The 21,430-nt window shown below is 45.5% G+C and overlaps 1 pseudogene; it reads right to left on the bottom strand.

The window, feature by feature from the left end:
- Nucleotides 1-356: 356 nt before the first annotated feature.
- The window catches only part of LOC110521075, a 32,510-nt pseudogene continuing 11,436 nt past the window's right edge, over nucleotides 357-21,430 (bottom strand).

Genomic DNA, 21,430 nt, shown 5'->3' with positions numbered 1-21,430 from the left:
TGTGGCACATGTATTTGAATGTGTAAATAAAACCAATGTATTGTAAGGGATTGTGTTGCATAGTATAGCGAAGGTGCATCAACCTCACGCAACTTAATGAGGCCAGAAGAAGGAACGTCTCTCAGCCTCAGCGTCGACCGCAGAGAGTGATATTCAACCTGATAATTGAGGTATTGATAGATCTGATAATTGATTTATTGATAGATTTGGGCCATGTTGTGACATTGATAAATGTGAGACTGAAGGTCTTGTATCTAATGGCAAGGATGGCTGTCAGGGAGACTATTGACTTGCTATTGAAATGAATCTCTACACCCCACAGGCCTTTCTCTCCACATCACATCACAGCTACACTACTACAACCTCTGGATGGGAGAGGAGGAGAAGGATTAAAGAGTGACAGAGAGTGAGAGAATGTGGTAGATATTTAAAGAGAGGGATAGGGAGAGGCTGAGACAGAATAAATAGAGGAGGGAGAGCGAGAGAGAGAGAGAGAGAGAGAGAGAGAGAGAGAGAGAGAGAGAGAGAGAGAGAGAGCGAGAGAAAGAGAGAGAGAAAGAGAGAGAGAAAACGTGAGAGAGAAAGCGAGAGAGAAAAAACACGCGCGAGAGAGAGATGCAGAGAAAGTAGGGTTTAAAGGTTCAGAGATGCCATTCTGTGTGCGTGGACAGCCGCGTAGTGCAGGATGGCAGAACGGAGCTGAATGCTGTAATTCTTCGGTGCACTGAACCAAAACAGAACGTCCCTTCTGGCTAACTCACAGGAAGTGGCATGTTATTGCCAACTGAACACAAATGTGTGTATTCTTAGTCTCCATATGTGCATGTGTGTGTGTGTACTGTGAGTGTGTGTTTACTTGAGCATTTGCATCAGGGGATAAAACATTGGAACAGCTGAGATCCTCTTGCTGCATGACTTCATTTTGATATGCCCCATGAGCAGATGCAATGAGTTCTCTATCAAAATTGAAAAAATTATTTCTAATGAACGTATGAGGATGATTAGGATGTCTAGATAAAGCTGGTGACTGCTGAGTAGGGGAAGAGGGACGTTATTGTTTTAAAGACCCTGTGAGAGAGTGCAGTCAGTGTGCCATTGGATCACCTCCATTTTTAGATTGACATTTTAGTCATGTAGCAGATGCTGTTATCCAGAGCGACTTACAGTTAGTGCATTCATCTCTAGATAGTTAGATGGGACAACCACATATCACAGTCATAGTAAGTACATTTTCCTCAATGAAGCAGCTATCAGAGGCAGAGCTAGAAAGGAAGGGATATTGTGCAAGTGTTGGTTCAGGAATAACTGTTATTATTATTTATTATTTTTATGTGTGTGTGTTCCCCTCGACTAACCTTGCAGTGCTCCTCAGGGGATGCTTCATGACCTGTGTTGTCCAGTGCTCTTCTGGGGATGCTTCATGCTCTGTGTTGTCCAGTGCTCCTCGGGGGATGCTTAATGCTCTGTGTTGGCCAGTGCTCTTCGGGGGATGCTTCATGCTCTGTGTTGGCCAGTGCTCTTCGGGAGATGCTTCATGCTCTGTGTTGTCCAGTGCTCCTCGGGGGATGCTTCATGCTCTGTGTTGTCCAGTGCTCCTCGAGGGATGCTTCATGCTTTGTGTTGTCCAGTGCTCCTCGGGGGATGCTTCATGCTCTGTGTTGTCCTGTGCTCCTCGGGGGATGCTTCATGCTCTGTGTTGTCCTGTGCTCCTCGGGGGATGCTTCATGCTCTGTGTTGTCCAGTGCTCCTCGGGGGATGCTTCATGCTCTGTGTTGTCCAGTGCTCCTCGAGGGATGCTTCATGCTCTGTGTTGTCCTGTGCTCCTCGGGGGATGCTTCATGCTCTGTGTTGTCCTATGCTCCTCGGGGGATGCTTCATGCTCTGTGTTGTCCTGTGCTCCTCGGGGGATGCTTCATGCTCTGTGTTGTCCAGTGCTCCTCGGGGGATGCTTCATGCTCTGTGTTGTCCTGTGCTCCTCGGGGGATGCTTCATGCTCTGTGTTGTCCTGTTTCTGGGTTATTTTTTTATTTATTTTTATTTCACCTTTATTTAACCAGGTAGGCTAGTTGAGAACAAGTTCTCATTTGCAACTGCGACCTGGCCAAGATAAGGCATAGCAGTGTGAACAGACAACACAGAGTTACACATGGAGTAAACAATTAACAAGTCAATAACACAGTAGAAAAAAGGGGAGTCTATATATACATTGTGTGCAAAAGGCATGAGAAGGTAGGCAAATAATTACAATTATGCAGATTAACACTGGAGTGATAAATGATCAGATGGTTATGTACAGGTAGAGATATTGGTGTGCAAAAGAGCAGAAAAATAAAAATAAATAAATAAAAACAGTATGGGGATGAGGTAGGTGAAAATGGGTGGGCTATTTACCAATAGACTATGTACAGCTGCAGCGATCGGTTAGCTGCTCAGATAGCAGATGTTTGAAGTTGGTGAGGGAGATAAAAGTCTCCAACTTCAGCGATTTTTGCAATTCGTTCCAGTCACAGGCAGCAGAGAACTGGAACGAAAGGCGGCCAAATGAGGTGTTGGCTTTAGGGATGATCAGTGAGATACACCTGCTGGAGCGCGTGCTACGGATGGGTGTTGCCATCGTAACCAGTGAACTGAGATAAGGCGGAGCTTTACCTAGCATGGACTTGTAGATGACCTGGAGCCAGTGGGTCTGGCGACGAATATGTAGCGAGGGCCAGCCGACTAGAGCATACAAGTCGCAGTGGTGGGTGGTATAAGGTGCTTTAGTGACAAAACGGATGGCACTGTGATAAACTGCATCCAGTTTGCTGAGTAGAGTGTTGAAAGCAATTTTGTAGATGACGTCGCCGAAGTCGAGGATCGGTAGGATAGTCAGTTTTACTAGGGTAAGTTTGGCGGCGTGAGTGAAGGAGGCTTTGTTGCGGAATAGAAAGCCAACTCTTGATTTGATTTTCGATTGGAGATGTTTGATATGGGTCTGGAAGGAGAGTTTAGAGTCTAGCCAGACACCTAGGTACTTATAGATGTCCACATATTCAAGGTCGGAACCATCCAGGGTGGTGATGCTGGTCAGGCGTGCGGGTGCAGGCAGCGAACAGTTGAAAAGCATGCATTTGGTTTTACTAGCGTTTAAGAGCAGTTGGAGGCCACGGAAGGAGTGCTGTATGGCATTGAAGCTCGTTTGGAGGTTAGATAGCACAGTGTCCAAGGACGGGCCGGAAGTATATAGAATGGTGTCGTCTGCGTAGAGGTGGATCAGGGAATCGCCCGCAGCATGAGAAACATCATTGATATATACAGAGAAAAGAGTCGGCCCGAGAATTGAACCCTGTGGCACCCCCATAGAGACTGCCAGAGGACCGGACAGCATGCCCTCCGATTTGACACACTGAACTCTGTCTGCAAAGTAATTGGTGAACCAGGCAAGGCAGTCATCCGAAAAACCGAGGCTACTGAGTCTGCCGATAAGAATACGGTGATTGACAGAGTCGAAAGCCTTGGCAAGGTCTATGAAGACGGCTGCACAGTACTGTCTTTTATCGATGGCGGTTATGATATCGTTTAGTACCTTGAGGATGGAGGTCAGCGTTCTGGTCAGTCAATCAACTCTGCCATAACCACCATCTCCAGGTCCATTACTGATGGTTTAGTAATGTAGTAGTCTCTCCAGGTCCATTACTGATGGTTGGTAATGTAGTAGTCTCTCCAGGTCCATTAGTGATGTAGTGATGGTTGGTGATATAGTAGTCTCTCCAGGTCCATTAGTGATGGTTGGTAATGTGGTAGTCTCTCCAGGTCCATTACTGATGGTTGGTAATGTAGTTATCTCTCCAGGTCCATTACTGATGGTTGGTAATGTGGTAGTCTCTCCAGGTCCATTAGTGATGGTTGGTAATGTGGTAGTCTCTCCAAGTCCATTACTGAAGGTTGGTAATGTAGTAGTCTCTCCAGGTCCATTAGTGATGGTTGGTAATGTAGTAGTCTCTCCAGGAGGTCCATTACTGATGGTTGGTAATGTAGTAGTCTCTCCAGGTCCATTACTGATGGTTGGTAATGTAGTAGTCTCTCCAGGTCCATTAGTGATGGTTGGTAATGTGGTAGTCTCTCCAGGAGGTCCATTACTGATGGTTGGTAATGTAGTAGTCTCTCCAGGTTCATTAGTGATGGTTGGTAATGTAGTAGTCTCTCCAGGTCCATTAGTGATGGTTGGTAATGTGGTAGTCTCTCCAGGAGGTCCATTAGTGATGGTTGGTAATGTGGTAGTCTCTCCAGGAGGTCCATTAGTGATGGTTGGTAATGTAGTAGTCTCTCCAGGTCCATTACTGATGGTTGGTAATGTAGTAGTCTCTCCAGGTCCATTAGTGATGGTTGGTAATGTAGTAGTCTCTCCAGGAGGTCCATTACTGATGGTTGGTAATGTAGTAGTCTCTCCAGGTCCATTACTGATGGTTGGTAATGTAGTAGTCTCTCCAGGTCCATTAGTGATGGTTGGTAATGTGGTAGTCTCTCCAGGAGGTCCATTACTGATGGTTGGTAATGTAGTAGTCTCTCCAGGTTCATTAGTGATGGTTGGTAATGTAGTAGTCTCTCCAGGTCCATTAGTGATGGTTGGTAATGTGGTAGTCTCTCCAGGAGGTCCATTAGTGATGGTTGGTAATGTGGTAGTCTCTCCAGGAGGTCCATTAGTGATGGTTGGTAATGTAGTAGTCTCTCCAGGTCCATTACTGATGGTTGGTAATGTAGTAGTCTCTCCAGGTCCATTAGTGATGGTTGGTAATGTGGTAGTCTCTCTTCAGGTCTGGTGTGTGTGGGGGCTGTATTGAGTGTGTGTGTACATGTTGTGTGTGTGTGTGCATGCACATGTGAAACGCTGTTAACACCACTACGTGCATAACATGTTTTATCTCCACAGATTGAACACGAGATTAGCTGCACCTGCACCTGCATGTTGCTATGGCAACAGGGTATCCTCTCTGCATCACCTGCAACCATGTTTGGTTAGGTTTCCTTTTCCTTTTTTTCTAAAACAGTTCAACCGAGAGAGAAGCAACATACTTCTGTTCCTCTTTTCTGTAGTTTGTGACATAACATAGCATAGCATTATTGTCCTAGAGAATAGAGAATATAATCGAGTTTCTGTGTCTTCTATCCACACGGATGTAAACAAATGATCATTCTGAAATAGTGATGAAAGAACGGACAATACTAATACAATAAGCAGCAACAGCTGTGGAAAAGTCACAGGTCACAGAAGCTATTTAGCGACAGCTATTTTCTAGAAAGAGAGAGAGCGAAAGAGAGGGAGAGAGGGAGCGAGAGAAAGAGAGAGAGAGGAAGGGAAAGAAAAAGAGAGTGAGAGAGAGGAGAGAGAAAGAGAGTGAGGGAAGGAGAGAGAAAGAGAGTGAGAGAGAGGAGAGAGAGAGAGAGAGGAAGGGAAAGAAAAAGAGAGTGAGAGAGAGGAGAGAGAAAGAGAGTGAGGGAAGGAGAGAGAAAGAGAGTGAGAGAGAGGAGAGAGAAAGAGAGCGAGGGAAGGAGAGAGAGTGAGAGTGAGAGAGAGAGAGAGAGAGAGGAGGGAGGGAGGGGATAGAGAGAAGAGAGTGAGTGAGAGTGAGTGAGAGATGGGGCAGGGCAGAGAGTCTCCACTGCAGTGAAACAGTACCCCTCAACCCCAACCAGCCAACCAGCTCTATCGATTCAGTGTAGCAGAGGGGGGAGCGGGCGCGGGTTGGCACATCCACGCTTCAGGCTCTGCAGCACTACACAGTTTGAGGAAAACACTCCACTCTCCCTCCCTTGCCAGAAAGAAACCTCCATTCCTCCTCACCTCAGCTACCTTTTCAGAGATTCTCTCTTTCTCTCTTTCACCAGGTCCTCATTCAATGTCTCTCAGTTTGTGGTCAACTTAAGTCACTAAATTAAGTCAAATGAAATCTAATTTTATTTGTCACGAACACAGTTTACAACAGGTATAAAAGGTGCAGTGAAATGCTTACGTGCTAGGTCCCTTAAAAAGAAGAGATAATTAGAAGAATCACTCAGCCTGTGTTCCAAATGGCACCCTATCCTGTAGTGTGCTACTTTTGACCAGAGTCCAATGCGCCCTTTGGGATGCATCCATGGACCTTCTCTTGCCTGTCAGTTGGGGTGATGTGCTGTCGGTCAGACCATTCCCTACAGCAGCTCTCCTCTTCCGTTCGCCTTTACATAACAGCCCATTGCATTATACATAGAGTCATCAGATGCACTTCCTCATCCAGGATGACTTATATAACATTCATTTTTTTGGATTGTGTTTCCCTGTTGCAGTAGTTTAATTAAAGGTTCTTTACCCAAGGGTCCATCTGTTGTGTTTGCATATGAAATGAAACCCTAGTTTTTTTTACATAAGGCATTACTTTAGCCATAGGCCCTGGTCAAACGTAGAGCACCATGTGGGGAATAGGGGGCCTTTTGGGACACCGTCTCTCATCAGGGAGAGGATTTGGCCAAGGAAGTTGTTGTTGTTGATGCTGTTGTTGATTTGGCCTGAGAATGAGACAGTTTGGGGCGGGCGGGAGAGGCTGATGGAGCTGCAGGAAAGAGCCATTTGCAGTTTAGAATGCATTGTTTATTTATTCCATTTATTTATTATAGGAATATTAGCTGTCTCCCAGTCATCCAGAAATTACAACCATTTTGAACATTTCATTTCGTTGTGTAACTCCTGTGTGTTCCAGCATTATTATTGTCTTTAGGTTAAGATTGATGTACATCCTTTTGCATGGATTAGGCTTTGTGAGTCATAAGAGCCTCTGCATCTTACCAGACTATTTAGAATCAGAGTCATCATCAAAGAATCTCTTCGTCTTGCACCAAATAGTTACTTATATGTCTGGACTTTTTTGCAACTGAAAATGCTGAATCATTGGTTCCGTAAGAATCAATCACTGCACAGAGCTGAGGACAGAGGGCTATCCTCTAGTAACAGCCCTATAAGCACAGTCAGCCAATCTGACGTGAAATATGACCTTTCATTAATAATGTATACGAGTCGCATATCACAACCACAAAGCAAACATTCCTTTACTGTACAGCTCATTCCTATAGTGTGTAGTGTTTTTACTCTATACTACAGTTGAGAATACAGAGAACGCATTTCAAATGACACCCTATATAGTGTATTACTTTTGACCAAGGCCATAGTGCATTGATCAAAAGTGGTGCACAATGTAGGGAATAGGGTGCCATTTAGGATGCAGAAGAGAAAGCAGAAGTAAAGGACCTTTATAGCTAATGTATGATCCCTGTAGAACGAAATGAATGGGTCAGCAGATAAATAATACAACAAGCTCTATTGAAATTAATGGGTCAGCAGATAAATAATACAACAAGCTCTATTGAAATGAATGGGTCAGCAGATAAATAATACAACAAGCTCTATTGAAATGAATGGGTCAGCAGATAAATAATACAACAAGCTCCATTGAAATGAATGAGTCAGCAGATAAATAATACAACAAGCTCTATTGAAATGAATGGGTCAGCAGATAAATAATACAACAAGCTCTATTGAAATGAATGAGTCAGCAGATAAATAATACAACAAGCTCTATTGAAATGAATGGGTCAGCAGATAAATAATACAACAAGCTCTATTGAAATGAATGGGTCGGCAGATAAATAATACAACAAGCTCTATTGAAATGAATGGGTCAGCAGATAAATAATACAACAAGCTCTATTTAAATGAATTAGTCAGCAGATAAATAATACAACAAGCTCTATTGAAATGAATGAGTCAGCAGATAAATAATACAACAAGCTCTATTGAAATGAATGGGTCAGCAGATAAATAATACAACAAGCTCTATTGAAATGAAAGAGTCAGCAGATAAATAATACAACAAGCTCTATTGAAATGAATGGGTCAGCAGATAAATAATACAACAAGCTCTATTGAAATGAATGAGTCAGCAGATAAATAATACAACAAGCTCTATTGAAATGAATGGGTCAGCAGATAAATAATACAACAAGCTCTATTGAAATGAATGGGTCAGCAGATAAATAATACAACAAGCTCTATTGAAATAAATGGGTCAGCAGATAAATAATACAACAAGCTCTATTGAAATGAATGGGTCAGCAGATAAATAATACAACAAGCTCTATTGAAATGAATGAGTCAGCAGATAAATAATACAACAAGCCCTATTGAAATGAATGGGTCAGCAGATAAATAATACAACAAGCTCTATTGAAATGAATGGGTCAGCAGATAAATAATACAACAAGCTCTATAGGAGAACTTTTCACCTGGCATATTTATTGTTTGTTCAAGTGCATTCATTCAATAATAAGAGGAGAAGCATTATGACCCTTTGACCTTCTCAGACACTGAGTCATTTATGGATGACCTTCAAAGTAATTACGTGTTGGCTTCAATGCATCTTGTCAACTCTTTGAGAAAAAAAAGTGGATCCTACTTGGCTGTTGCTAGTGGACTGATTGATAGGTTATTCCTGGCCATCAATAGGCATGATGTAGTTGGGTAACACTGGAGTGATGACGGATCAGCTAATACATCACAATTCTGCCACCATTTCATCTTCTGTTATTCATGAATGAGCATGTCTCCACTGACGACGTTCTTGTTTCCTTTGTCAGTAGTGCTACTCTAATCAAGCAGGTCTTTACTTTTTGCAGGCCTATAGTCATCCACACCGTGACTTCAGGTCTCTCTCTCGCTCTCTTTCTCGCTCTCTCTGAGATATGGAAACAGGGAGTGAGAGAGCGATAAATAGTGACAGACAAAGGGAGAGAGAGAGAGAGAGAGAGAGAGAGAGGGAGAGAGAGAGAGAGAGAGAGAGAGAGAGAGAGAGAGAGAGAGAGAAAGAGAGAGAGTGCTATGTTCTGCTCATGAGGAGGTGTAGTGAATGAGTAAAGAACCTGGCCAGGCCAGAGCTGTCCCAGTGGGTAGTGGGAAGTGAGGGAATGCTGAGTAAGCATTGTGTTGTGCTCCGAGTGCTCTGAAACACTGCAGTGCTGCGGGGAGCTCCAGACATTGATCTCAGACAGCAGCATAGTAGAGCCAAGGCAAGGCCCAGACAGGACTGTTCATCAGAGAGAGAGCACACACCCAGACAGGACTGTTCATCAGAGAGAGCACACACCTAGACAGGACTGTTCATCAGAGAGAGAGAGAACACACCCAGACAGGACTGTTCACTAGAGAGAGAGAGCACACACCCAGACAGGACTGTTCATCAGAGAGAGAGCACACACCCAGACAGGACTGTTCATCAAAGAGAGAGCACACACCCAGACAGGACTGTTCATCAGAGAGAGAGAGCACACACCCAGACAGGACTGTTCATCAGAGAGAGAGCACACACCCAGACAGGACTGTTCATCAGAGAGAGAGAGAACACACCCAGACAGGACTATTCAACAGAGAGAGAGAGCACACATCCAGACAGGACTGTTCATCAGAGGGGGAACACACACTAAGACAGGACTGTTCATCAGAGTGGGAACACAAAATAAGACAGGACTGTTCATCAGAGAGAGAGAGAGAGAACACACCCAGACAGGACTGTTCATCAGAGGGGGAACACACACTAAGACAGGACTGCTCATCAGAGTGGGAACACACAATAAGACAGGACTGTTCATCAGAGAGAGAGAGAGAACACACCCAGACAGGACTGTTCATCAGAGATAGAGAGAACACACCCAGACAGGACTGTTCATCAGAGAGAGAGAACACATCCAGAAAGAACAGTTCATCGGAGGGGGAACACATACTAAGACAGGACTGTTCATCAGAGGGGGAACACATACTAAGACAGGACTGTTCATCAGAGGGGGAACACACACTAAGACAGGACTGTTCATCAGAGGGGGAACACACACTAAGACAGGACTGTTCATCAGAGGGGGAACACACACTAAGACAGGACTGTTCATCAGAGGGGGAACACACACTAAGACAGGACTGTTCATAGGAGAGAGAGCACACATCCAGACAGGACTGTCCATCAGAGAGAGAGAGAACACACCCAGACAGGACTGTTCATCAGAGAGAAAGAGAGAGAACACACCCAGACAGGACTGTTCACTAGAGAGAGAGAGCACACACCCAGACAGGACTGTTCATCAGAGAGAGAGCACACACCCAGACAGGACTGTTCATCAAAGAGAGAGCACACACCCAGACAGGACTGTTCATCAGAGAGAGAGAGCACACACCCAGACAGGACTGTTCATCAGAGAGAGAGCACACACCCAGACAGGACTGTTCATCAGAGAGAGAGAGAACACACCCAGACAGGACTATTCAACAGAGAGAGAGAGCACACATCCAGACAGGACTGTTCATCAGAGGGGGAACACACACTAAGACAGGACTGTTCATCAGAGTGGGAACACAAAATAAGACAGGACTGTTCATCAGAGAGAGAGAGAGAGAACACACCCAGACAGGACTGTTCATCAGAGGGGGAACACACACTAAGACAGGACTGCTCATCAGAGTGGGAACACACAATAAGACAGGACTGTTCATCAGAGAGAGAGAGAGAACACACCCAGACAGGACTGTTCATCAGAGATATAGAGAACACACCCAGACAGGACTGTTCATCAGAGAGAGAGAACACATCCAGACAGAACAGTTCATCGGAGGGGGAACACATACTAAGACAGGACTGTTCATCAGAGGGGGAACACATACTAAGACAGGACTGTTCATCAGAGGGGGAACACACACTAAGACAGGACTGTTCATCAGAGGGGGAACACACACTAAGACAGGACTGTTCATCAGAGGGGGAACACACACTAAGACAGGACTGTTCATCAGAGGGGGAACACACACTAAGACAGGACTGTTCATAGGAGAGAGAGCACACATCCAGACAGGACTGTCCATCAGAGAGAGAGAGAACACACCCAGACAGGACTGTTCATCAGAGAGAAAGAGAGAGAACACACCCAGACAGGACTGCTCATCAGAGAGAGAGCACACACCCAGACAGGACTGTTCATCAAAGAGAGAGAATACACACCCAGACAGGACTGTTCGTCAGAGAGAGAGAACACATCCAGACAGGACTGTTCATTGGAGAGAGAGCACACATCCAGACAGGACTGTCCATCAGAGAGAGAGAGAACACACCCAGACAGGACTGTTCATCAGAGAGAGAGAAAAAAAAACAGACAGGACTGTTCATCAGAGAGAGAGAGAGAGAAAGAGAGAACACATCCAGACAGGACTGTTCATCGGGGGGGGGGGGGGGGGTGCACACACCCAGACAGGACTGTTCATTAGAGGGGGAACACATACCCAGACAGGACTGTTCATCAGAGAGAGATAACACACCCAGACAGGACTGTTCATCAGAGGGGGAACACACACTAAGACAGGACTGTTCATCAGAGGGGGAACACACACTAAGACAGGACTGTTTATCAGAGGGGGAACACACATCCAGACAGGACTGTTCATCAGAGAGAGAGAACACATCCAGACAGGACTGTTCATCAGAGAGAGAGAACACATCCAGACAGGACTGTTTATCAGAGAGAGAGAGAGAGCACACCCAGACAGGACTGTTCATCAGAGAGGGAACACACACTAAGACAGGACTGTTCAGCAGAGGGGGAACACACACTAAGACAGGACTGTTCATCAGAGGGGGAACACACACTAAGACAGGACTGTTCATCAGAGGGGGAACACACATCCAGAAAGGACTGTTCATCAGAGGGGGAACACACACTAAGACAGGACTGTTCATCAGAGTGGGAACACACACTAAGACAGGACTGTTCATCAGAGGGGGAACACACATCCAGAAAGGACTGTTCATCAGAGGGGGAACACACACTAAGACAGGACTGTTCATCAGAGGGGGAACACACACTAAGACAGGACTGTTCATCAGAGGGGGAACACACACTAAGACAGGACTGTTTATCAGAGGGGGAACACACATCCAGACAGGACTGTTCATCAGAGAGAGAGAACACATCCAGACAGGACTGTTCATCAGAGAGTGAGAACACATCCAGACAGGACTGTTCATCAGAGAGTGAGAACACACCCAGACAGGACTGTTCATCAGAGAGAGAGAACACATCCAGACAGGACTGTTTATCAGAGAGTGAGAACACACCCAGACAGGACTGTTCATCAGAGAGAGAGAACACATCCAGACAGGACTGTTTATCAGAGGGGGAACACACACTAAGACAGGGCTGTTCATCAGAGAGAGAGAACACATCACGACAGGGCTGTTCATCAGAGGGGGAACACACACTAAGACAGGACTGTTCATCAGAGAGAGAGAACACACCCAGACAGGACTGTTCATCAGAGGGGGAACACACACTAAGACAGGACTGTTCATCAGAGGGGGAACACACACTAAGACAGGACTGTTCATCAGAGGGGGAACACACACCCAGACAGGACTGTTCATCAGAGGGGGAACACACACTAAGACAGGACTGTTCATCAGAGGGGGAACACACACTAAGACAGGACTGTTCATCAGAGGGGGAACACACACTAAGACAGGACTGTTCATCAGAGGGGGAACACACACTAAGACAGGATTGTTCATCAGAGGGGGAACACACACTAAGACAGGACTGTTTATCAGAGGGGGAACACACATCCAGACAGGACAGTTCATCAGAGAGAGAGAACACATCCAGACAGGACTGTTTATCAGAAGGGGAACACACACTAAGACAGGGCTGTTCATCAGAGAGAGAGAACACATCCAGACAGGGCTGTTCATCAGAGGGGGAACACACACTAAGACAGGACTGTTCATCAGAGAGAGAGAACACATCCAGACACGACTGTTTATCAGAAGGGGAACACACACTAAGACAGGGCTGTTCATCAGAGAGAGAGCACACCCAGACAGGACTGTTCATCAGAGAGGGAACACACACTAAGACAGGACTGTTCATCAGAGAGAGAGAGAACACACCCAGACAGGACTGTTCATCAGAGGGGGAACACACACTAAGACAGGACTGTTCATCAGAGTGGGAACACACACTAAGACAGGACTGTTCATCAGAGGGGGAACACACATCCAGAAAGGACTGTTCATCAGAGGGGGAACACACACTAAGACAGGACTGTTCATCAGAGGGGGAACACACATCCAGACAGTACAGTTCATCAGAGGGGGAACACACACTAAGACAGGACTGTTTATCAGAGGGGGAACACACATCCAGACAGGGCTGTTCATCAGAGAGAGAGAACACATACAGACAGGACTGTTCATCAGAGAGAGAGAACACATCCAGACAGGACTGTTCATCAGAGAAAGAGAACACATCCAGACAGGACTGTTCATCAGAGAAAGAGAACACATCCAGACAGGACTGTTTATCAGAGGGGGAACACACACTAAGACAGGACTGTTCATCAGAGGGGGAACACACACTAAGACAGGACTGTTCATCAGAGAGAGAGAGAACACACCCAGACAGGACTGTTCATCAGAGGGGGAACACACACTAAGACAGGACTGTTCATCAGAGGGGGAACACACACTAAGACAGGACTGTTCATCAGAGGGGGAACACACTCCCAGACAGGACTGTTCATCAGAGGGGGAACACACACTAAGACAGGACTGTTCATCAGATGGGGAACACACACTAAGACAGGACTGTTCATCAGAGGGGGAACACACTCCCAGACAGGACTGTTCATCAGAGGGGGAACACACACTAAGACAGGACTGTTCATCAGAGGGGGAACACACACTAAGACAGGACTGTTCATCAGAGGGGGAACACACACCCAGACAGGACTGTTCATCAGAGGGGGAGCACACACACACATACCGTTTATGCAGACATGTGCTCTGACACGTGCGCAATAGTCCTACAGACACAAACACCCTAACACACTCACTGCGTCATAGCTTTCTGACCGACAATTAGAGCCTCCGGCCTTGTTTACTCCTACTAACCTGCATAGCATTGATTGTGGTAGAACAGCCCTCCTCTCTCCACCGTCCTCCCCGCCCTCCATCTCCTCCTCCCCCAGCTCCCTCCCCCTTACTGACTCCCCCTGCACTGCTCTCACTCCCCTTCTCTCCATATCCTCCTCCCCCTCACTGACTCACCCTGCCCTGCTCTCACTCCCCTTCTCTCCATCTCTCCATCCCATTACACACATGCATGTCACTACTAGGCTTTCTTTCTCTCTCTCTCTCCCTCTATTGTGTTAATTCAGTCATCTTTTCTTTCTTGCTCTCTGCCATCTCTCTCTCTCTTTGCCGTCTCTCTCTCTGTCGTCTCTCTCTCTCTCTCTGTAGTCTCTCTCTCTCTCTCTGTTGTCTCTCTCCGTCGCCTCTCCCTCTGTCCTCCCTCTCTCTGTCATCTCTCTCTCTCTCTGTCGTCTGTCATCTCAATCTCTTTGTCATCTCTCTTTCTCTGTTGTCTCTCTCTGTGTCAGGTTTAAGCTACATCCCTGTCTCACCCCAAGCCCCATTTATTGACAATGTTAACCGCACACTTGTTGTTGTGTACATTAATTTTATAACGTATTATGTTTTTCCCCCCACACCACTTTCCCTCCATTTTTATGGCAGACCCTCATGCCAAATTGAGTCTAAAGCTTTTTTGAAACCAACAAAGCATGGGAAGACTTAGCCTTTGTTTTGGTTTGTTTGTCATTAGGGTGCGCAGGGTGAATATGTGGTCTGTCGTACGGTAATTTGGTAAAAAGCCAATTTGATATTTGCTCAGTACATATTTTTCGCTGAGGAAATGTACGAGTCTGCTGTTAATGATAATGCAGAGGATTTTCCCAAGGTTGCTGTTGAGGCATCTCCCCCACACCCGGTATTTATTACGTTCAAATGTGTCTCCACTTCTGTGGATTGGGGTGATCAGTCCTTGGTTCCAAATATTGGGAAAGATGCCAGAGCAGCAGAAGATGTTAAAGAGTTTACGTTTAACCAGTTTAACCAATTTGTGGTCTGTATATTTTATATATTCATGTCGGAAACGATCAACACCACAGGACTTTTTGAGTTGGATGGTTTGTATTTTGTCCTGTAGTTCATTCAATGTAATTGGAGAATCCAGTGGGTTCTGGTAGTCTTTAATAGCGGATTCTAAGATTTGTATTTGATCATGTATATGTTTTTGCTGTTTGTTCTTTGTTATAGAGCCAAAAAGATAGGATAAGTTGTTTATCTATACATCTCCATTTTGGATAGATAACTCTTCGTGTTGTTGTTAGTTTAGAGTTTTCAAATTTTCCCAGAAGTGGTTAGATTTGATGGATTCTTCAATTACATTGAGCTGTTTTCTGACGTGCTGTTCCTTCTTTATCCGTAGTGTATTTCTGTCTTGTTTTAGTGATTCACCATAGTGAAGGTGTAGACTCAGGTTTTCTGGGTCTCTATGTTTTTGGTTGGTTTCTCAAGGTTTCTCTCAGGTTTCTCAATATCTTTCTAGAGTTTTTGCATTCATCATCAAACCAGTTGTTGTTGTTGTTCATTTTCTTAGGTTGTCTGCTTGAAATGTTTAGATTTGATAGGGAAGCTGAGAGGTCAAATATACGGTTTAGGTTTTCTACTGCCAAGTTTACACCTTCACTACTACAGTGAAACCTTGTGTCCTGGAAATTCTCTAGAAGGGATTGAATTGTTGTTGCCTAATTGTTTTTGGTAGATTTCCACACTATTTTCCTTCCATCTATAGGATTTCTTAATGTTATTCAGCTCCTTTGGCTTTGATGCCTCATGATTGACCATGGATCTGTTCAAGTAGTGTGATTTTGCTGTGATCTGATAGGGGTGTCAGTGGGCACACTGTGAACGCTCTGAGAGACTCTGGGTTGAGGTCAGTGATAAAGTAGTCTACAGTACTACTGCCAAGAGATGAGCTATAGTTGTACCTACCATAGGAGTCCCCTCAAAGCCTACCATTGACTCTTTACATACCCAGCATCTGACAGAGCTGCAGGAGTTGTGGCCCGTTTTTGTTGGTTATGTTGTCGTAGTTGTGTCTAGGGGGGCATATGGGGGAGGGAATGCTGTCACCTCCAGGTAGGTGTTTGTCCCCCTGTGTGCTGAGAGTGTCGGGTTCTTGTCCAGTTCTGGCATTTAGGTAGCCACAGACTAGTACATGTCCCTGAGGCTGGAAATGGTTGATCTCCCCCTCCAGGATGGAGAAGCTGTCATCGTTAAAGTACAGGGATTCCAATGGGGGATATATGTAGCACACAGGAGGACATTTTTCTCTGTTGAGATCATTTCCTTATTACATTCTAGGCAGATGTAAAATGTTCCTGTTTTGACTAAGTTAATAGAGTGGGTTAGGTCTGCTCTATATCAAATTAGCATACCCACTGAGTCTCTTCCCTGTTTCACACCTGGTAGTTTGGTGGATAGGACTACCAGCTCTCTGTAACCTAGAGGGTAACCAGTGGGTCTGTCTCCTCTATACCATGTTTCTTGTAGGATGACAATGTCTGTATTTCCAATTTCTTTGATGAAGTCTGGGTTCCTGGTCTTTAGGCCAAAGCCAGATGACCTCAGACCTTGTATATTCCAGGATGAGATAGTAAAAGCTTTGTGATCCATAGTGTCTAGTGTTCTTTTGTGAGTTCGCTCTCTGTCGTCTCTCATCTCTAACTCTAACGTCTCTCTCTCTGTCGTCTCTCTATCGTCTCTCTCTCTTTGTCATCTCTCTCTGTCGTCTCTCTATCGTCTCTCTAACTCTCTAGCGTCTCTCTCTGTCTTCTCTCGCTCTCGTCTCTCAGCCCTTCCTCATCCTCTCCTTTTCTCTCTCTGGTTGATATCATTAAGGTCTAGTGGTAATGCATATTCAACAACATTGGCCTCTATCCCTAACCTCTGAGTTGTTATTTTTCCTTTTATTCGATCATGTAACTATGTCCAATGGACCTTGAGGACACTGTAGTCTAATTTGATTTGGAGATGGAGAGAGAGTGTGGATCAGCATCAGCAAGTGCTAACACGTTTAACACAGATAGAGAGATGGCAAGAGAGACATACAGAGAGAGACAAGATAAAGTAGTCTACAGTACTACTTCCAAGAGATGAGATATAGGTTTACCTACCATAGGAGTCCCCATAAAGCCTACCAACTCTTTACATAACCAGCATATGTAAAGAGTCTGTTTGCTGATGATCTGGTGCTTCTGTCACCAACCAAGGAGGGCCTACAGCAGCACCTAGATATTCTGCACAGATTCTGCCAGACCTGGGCCCTGACAGTAAATCTCAGTAAGACCAAAATAATGGTGTTCCAAAAAAGGTCCAGTCGACAGGACCACAAATACAAATTCCATCTAGACACCGTTGCCCTAGAGCACGCAAAAAACGATACATACCTTGGCCTAAACATCAGCGCCACACATAACTTCCACAAAGCTGTGAAATATCTGAGAGACAAGGCAAGAAGGGCATTCTATGCCATCAAAAGGAACATAAAATTCGACACACTAATTGGGATTTGGCTAAAAAGACTTGAGTCAGTTATAGAATCCATTGCCCTTTATGGTTGTGAGGTCTGGGGTCCGCTCACCAACCAAGACTTCACAAAATGGGACAAACACCAAATTGAGACTCTGCATACAGAATTCTGCAAAAATATCCTCCGTGTACAACGTAGAAAACCAAATAATGCATGCAGAGCAGAATTAGGCCGATACCCGCTAATGATCGAAATCCAGAAAAGAGACATTAAATTCTACAACCACCTAAAAGGAAGCGATTCCTAAACCTTCCATAATAAAGCCATCACTTACAGAGAGATGAACCTGGAGAAGAGTCCCCTAAGCAAGCTGGTCCTGTGGCTCTGTTCACAAACACAAACACACCCCACAGAGCCCCAGGACAGCAACACAATTAGACCCAAGCAAATCATGAGAAAACAAAAAGATAACTACTTGACACATTGGAAAAAATTAACAAAAAAACATAGCAAACTAGAATGCTACTTGGCCCTAAACAGAGAGTACACAGTGTCAGAATACCTGACCACTGTCACTGACCCAAACTTAAGGAAAGCTTTGACTATGTACAGACTCAGTGAGCATAGCCTTGCTATTGAGAAAGGCCACCGTAGGCAGACCTGGCTCTCAAGAGAAGACAGGCCTTGTGCACACTGCCCACAAAATGAGGTGGAAACTGAGCTGCTTTTCTTAACCTCCTGCCCAATGTATGACCATATTAGAGAAACATATTTCCCTCAGATTCCACAGATCCACAAAGAATTCGAAATCAAACCCGATTTTGTTAAACCCCCATATCTACTGGGTGAAATACCACAGTGTGCCATCACAGCAGCAAGATTTGTGACCTGTTGCCACAAGAAAAGGTCAACCAGTGAAGAACAAACACCATTGGAAATACAACCCATATTTATGCTTATTTATTTTCCCTTTTGTACTTTAACCATTTGTACATCACTACAACACTGTATATATAAATAATATGACATCTGTAATGTCTTTATTCTTTTGGAACTTCTGTGAGTGTCACTTTTGTATATTATCTTCCTGACTTTCTTTGGCAATGTTAAGATATGTTTCCCATGCCAATGAAGACCCTTGAATTGAATTGAGAGAGCAAGAGAGAGCGAGCGAGAGCAAGAGAGAGAGATATATGTATATATATATTTGTATTGTTTATTTCACTTCTGTATATTATCTACCTCACTTGCTTTGGCAAGTCATAGAGAGAGAGAGATAGCTGGAGAGGCATAGAGAGAGAGAGAGCAAGATAGTGAGAGAATTAGACAGACAGACAGACAGACAGACAGACAGACAGACAGACAGACAGACAGACAGACAGACAGACAGACAGATAGACAGATAGACAGATAGACAGATAGACAGAGAGAGAGAGAGAGAGAGAGAGAGAGAGAGAGATCAATATTAGAGCTCATACAATTTATTTTCTTGTTATTTATCGTCAGATTGAAATCTGGCAAAACATACAATTGTAAAGCAAGCTATGATGGCCATGGTGGTATTTATATAAGCAAGGTAAATATACACGGCTGCCATTTTGCTTCATTCTGGGCTGTAAGACAAGAGCTCCCTAGAAGTTTCTATTCACCTCAATATAAACAACCACTTTTTTCCCCAGTAAAGTTAGCCAAACAGTGTCCTCTGCTGGTTCAGAGGAAGAACTGTGTATTGCATTGGAAACCATTACCTCTCAAACAGCCTGACTCTCCCAGTCAATTACAGGCACATGGATGTCTAACAAAGGATGAAACAGGCACATTACAGAACCAGTCAAGCAGTGACATCAACCATGTGGGATGCCATTCACAGGCTTATGGAGATGTGTGTATCTTAACAAGGTGTGTGTGTGTGTGTGTGTGTGTGTGTGTGTGTGCATGCGTGCGTGCGTGTGTGTGTGCAGTGCTTGTGGGTACCTGCAGAGTGAGACCTGCTGCCCAGCATGTCTGACAGATGGTGATAGAGAGACGAAGAGGAGGGGAGAGATAAGATATTGACACATGTCAACCACCAGCCTGCAGCCCAGATCTACAGTACATCCTCCTCAGCATATTTCACGTCATTGGGCTCTACCTCCAGCTCAGATCAGTAGAACTCTAAAGCTGTCTGGAGGAGAGGAAGCTGTCTGGAAGAGAGGAAGCTCTCTGGAAGAGAGGAGGCTGTCTGGAAGAGAGGAAGCTCTCTGGAAGAGAGGAGGCTGTCTGGAGGAGAGGAGGCTGTCTGGAAGAGAGGAGGCTGTCTGGAAGAGAGGAAGCTCTCTGGAAGAGAGGAGGCTGTCTGGAAGAGAGGAAGCTCTCTGGAAGAGAGGAAGCTGTCTGGAAGAGAGGAGGCTGTCTGGAAGAGAGGATGCTGTCTGGAGGAGAGGAGGCTGTCTGGAAGAGAGGAGGCTGTCTGGAAGAGAGGAGGCTTTCTGGAAGAGAGGAGGCTGTCTGGAGGAGAGGAGGCTGTCTGGAAGAGAGGAGGCTGTCTGGAGGAGAGGAGGCTGTCTGGAAGAGAGGAGGCTGTCTGGAGGAGAGGAAGCTGTCTGGAAGAGTGGAAGTTGTCTGGAAAAGTGGAAGCTGTCTGGAGGAGAGGAAGCTGTCGGGAAGAGAGGAAGCTGCCTGGAAGAGTGGAAGTTGTCTGGAAAAGTCAAGCTGTCTGGAGGAGTGGAAGCTGTCTGGAGGAGTGGAAGCTGTCTGGAAGAATGAAAGCTGTCTGGAAGAGTGGAAGCTACATGTCTGGAAGAACGATAGCTACATGTCTGGAAGAGTGGAAGCTGTCTGGAAGAGTGGAAGCTACTTGTCTGGAAGAGTGGAAGCTGTCTGGAAGAGTGGAAGTTGTCTGGAGGAGTGGAAGCTGTCTGGAAGAGTGGAAGCTGTCTGAAGGAGAGGACGCTGTCTTGAAGAGTAGAAGCTGTCTGGAGGAGTGGAAGCTGTCAGGAAGAGAGGAAGCTGTCTGGAAGAGTGGAAGCTACATGTCTGGAAGAACGATAGCTACATGTCTGGAAGAACGATAGCTACATGTCTGGAAGAACGATAGCTACATGTCTGGAAGAGTGTAAGCTGTCTGGAAGAGTGGAAGCTACTTGTCTGGAAGAGTGGAAGCTGTCTGGAAGAGTGGAAGCTGTCTGGAAGAGAGGAAGCCTTCTGGCAGAGTGGAAGCTGTCTGAAGGAGAGGAAGCTGTCTGGAAGAGTAGAAGCTGTCTGGAGGAGAGAAAGCTGAGTGGAAGCTGTCTGGGAGAGTGGAAGCTGTCTGGAGGAGAGGGAGTTGTCTGGAAGAGTGGAAGCTGTCTGGAGGAGAGGAAGCTGTCTGGAAGAGTGGAAGCTGTCTGCAAGAGTGGAAGCTATCTGGAGGATTGGAAGCTGTCTGGAAGAGTAGAAGTTGTCTGATGAAGAGGAAGCTGAGTGGAAGCTGTCTGGAAGAGTGGAAGCTGTCTGGAGGAGAGGAAGCAGTATGGAAGAGGAGGAAACTAGGCACCGCTCATCACCTGGCCAATACCATCCCTACAGTGAAGCATGGCGGTGGCAGCATCCTGCTGTGGGGATGTTTTTCAGTATGAGGGACTGGGAGACTAGTCAGAATCGAGGGAAAGATGAACAGAGCAAAGTACAGAGAGAACCTTTAATGAAAACCTGCTCCAGAGCACTCAGGACCTCGGACTGGGGCGAAGGTTCACCTTCCAACAGGACAACAACCTTAAGCACACAGGCAAGATCCAGTGGCTCAGGCAGAACCCGGACTTGAACTTTATCGAACATCTCTGGAGAGACCTGAAAATAGCTGTGTAGCGACGCTCCCCATCCAACCTGACAGATCTTGAAAGGATCTGCAGAGAAGAATGGGAGAAACTCCCCAAATGCAGGTGTGCCAAGTTTGTAGTGTCATACCCAAGAAGACTCGAGGCTGTAATCGCTGCCAAAGGTG

This window comes from Oncorhynchus mykiss, chromosome 4 (assembly GCF_013265735.2).
Source record: "Oncorhynchus mykiss isolate Arlee chromosome 4, USDA_OmykA_1.1, whole genome shotgun sequence".
In the NCBI taxonomy this organism is placed as follows: Eukaryota; Metazoa; Chordata; class Actinopteri; order Salmoniformes; family Salmonidae; genus Oncorhynchus; species Oncorhynchus mykiss.
The sequence above is the reverse complement of the archived record's forward strand: the minus strand, read 5'-3'. Positions and strand labels throughout refer to the sequence as shown.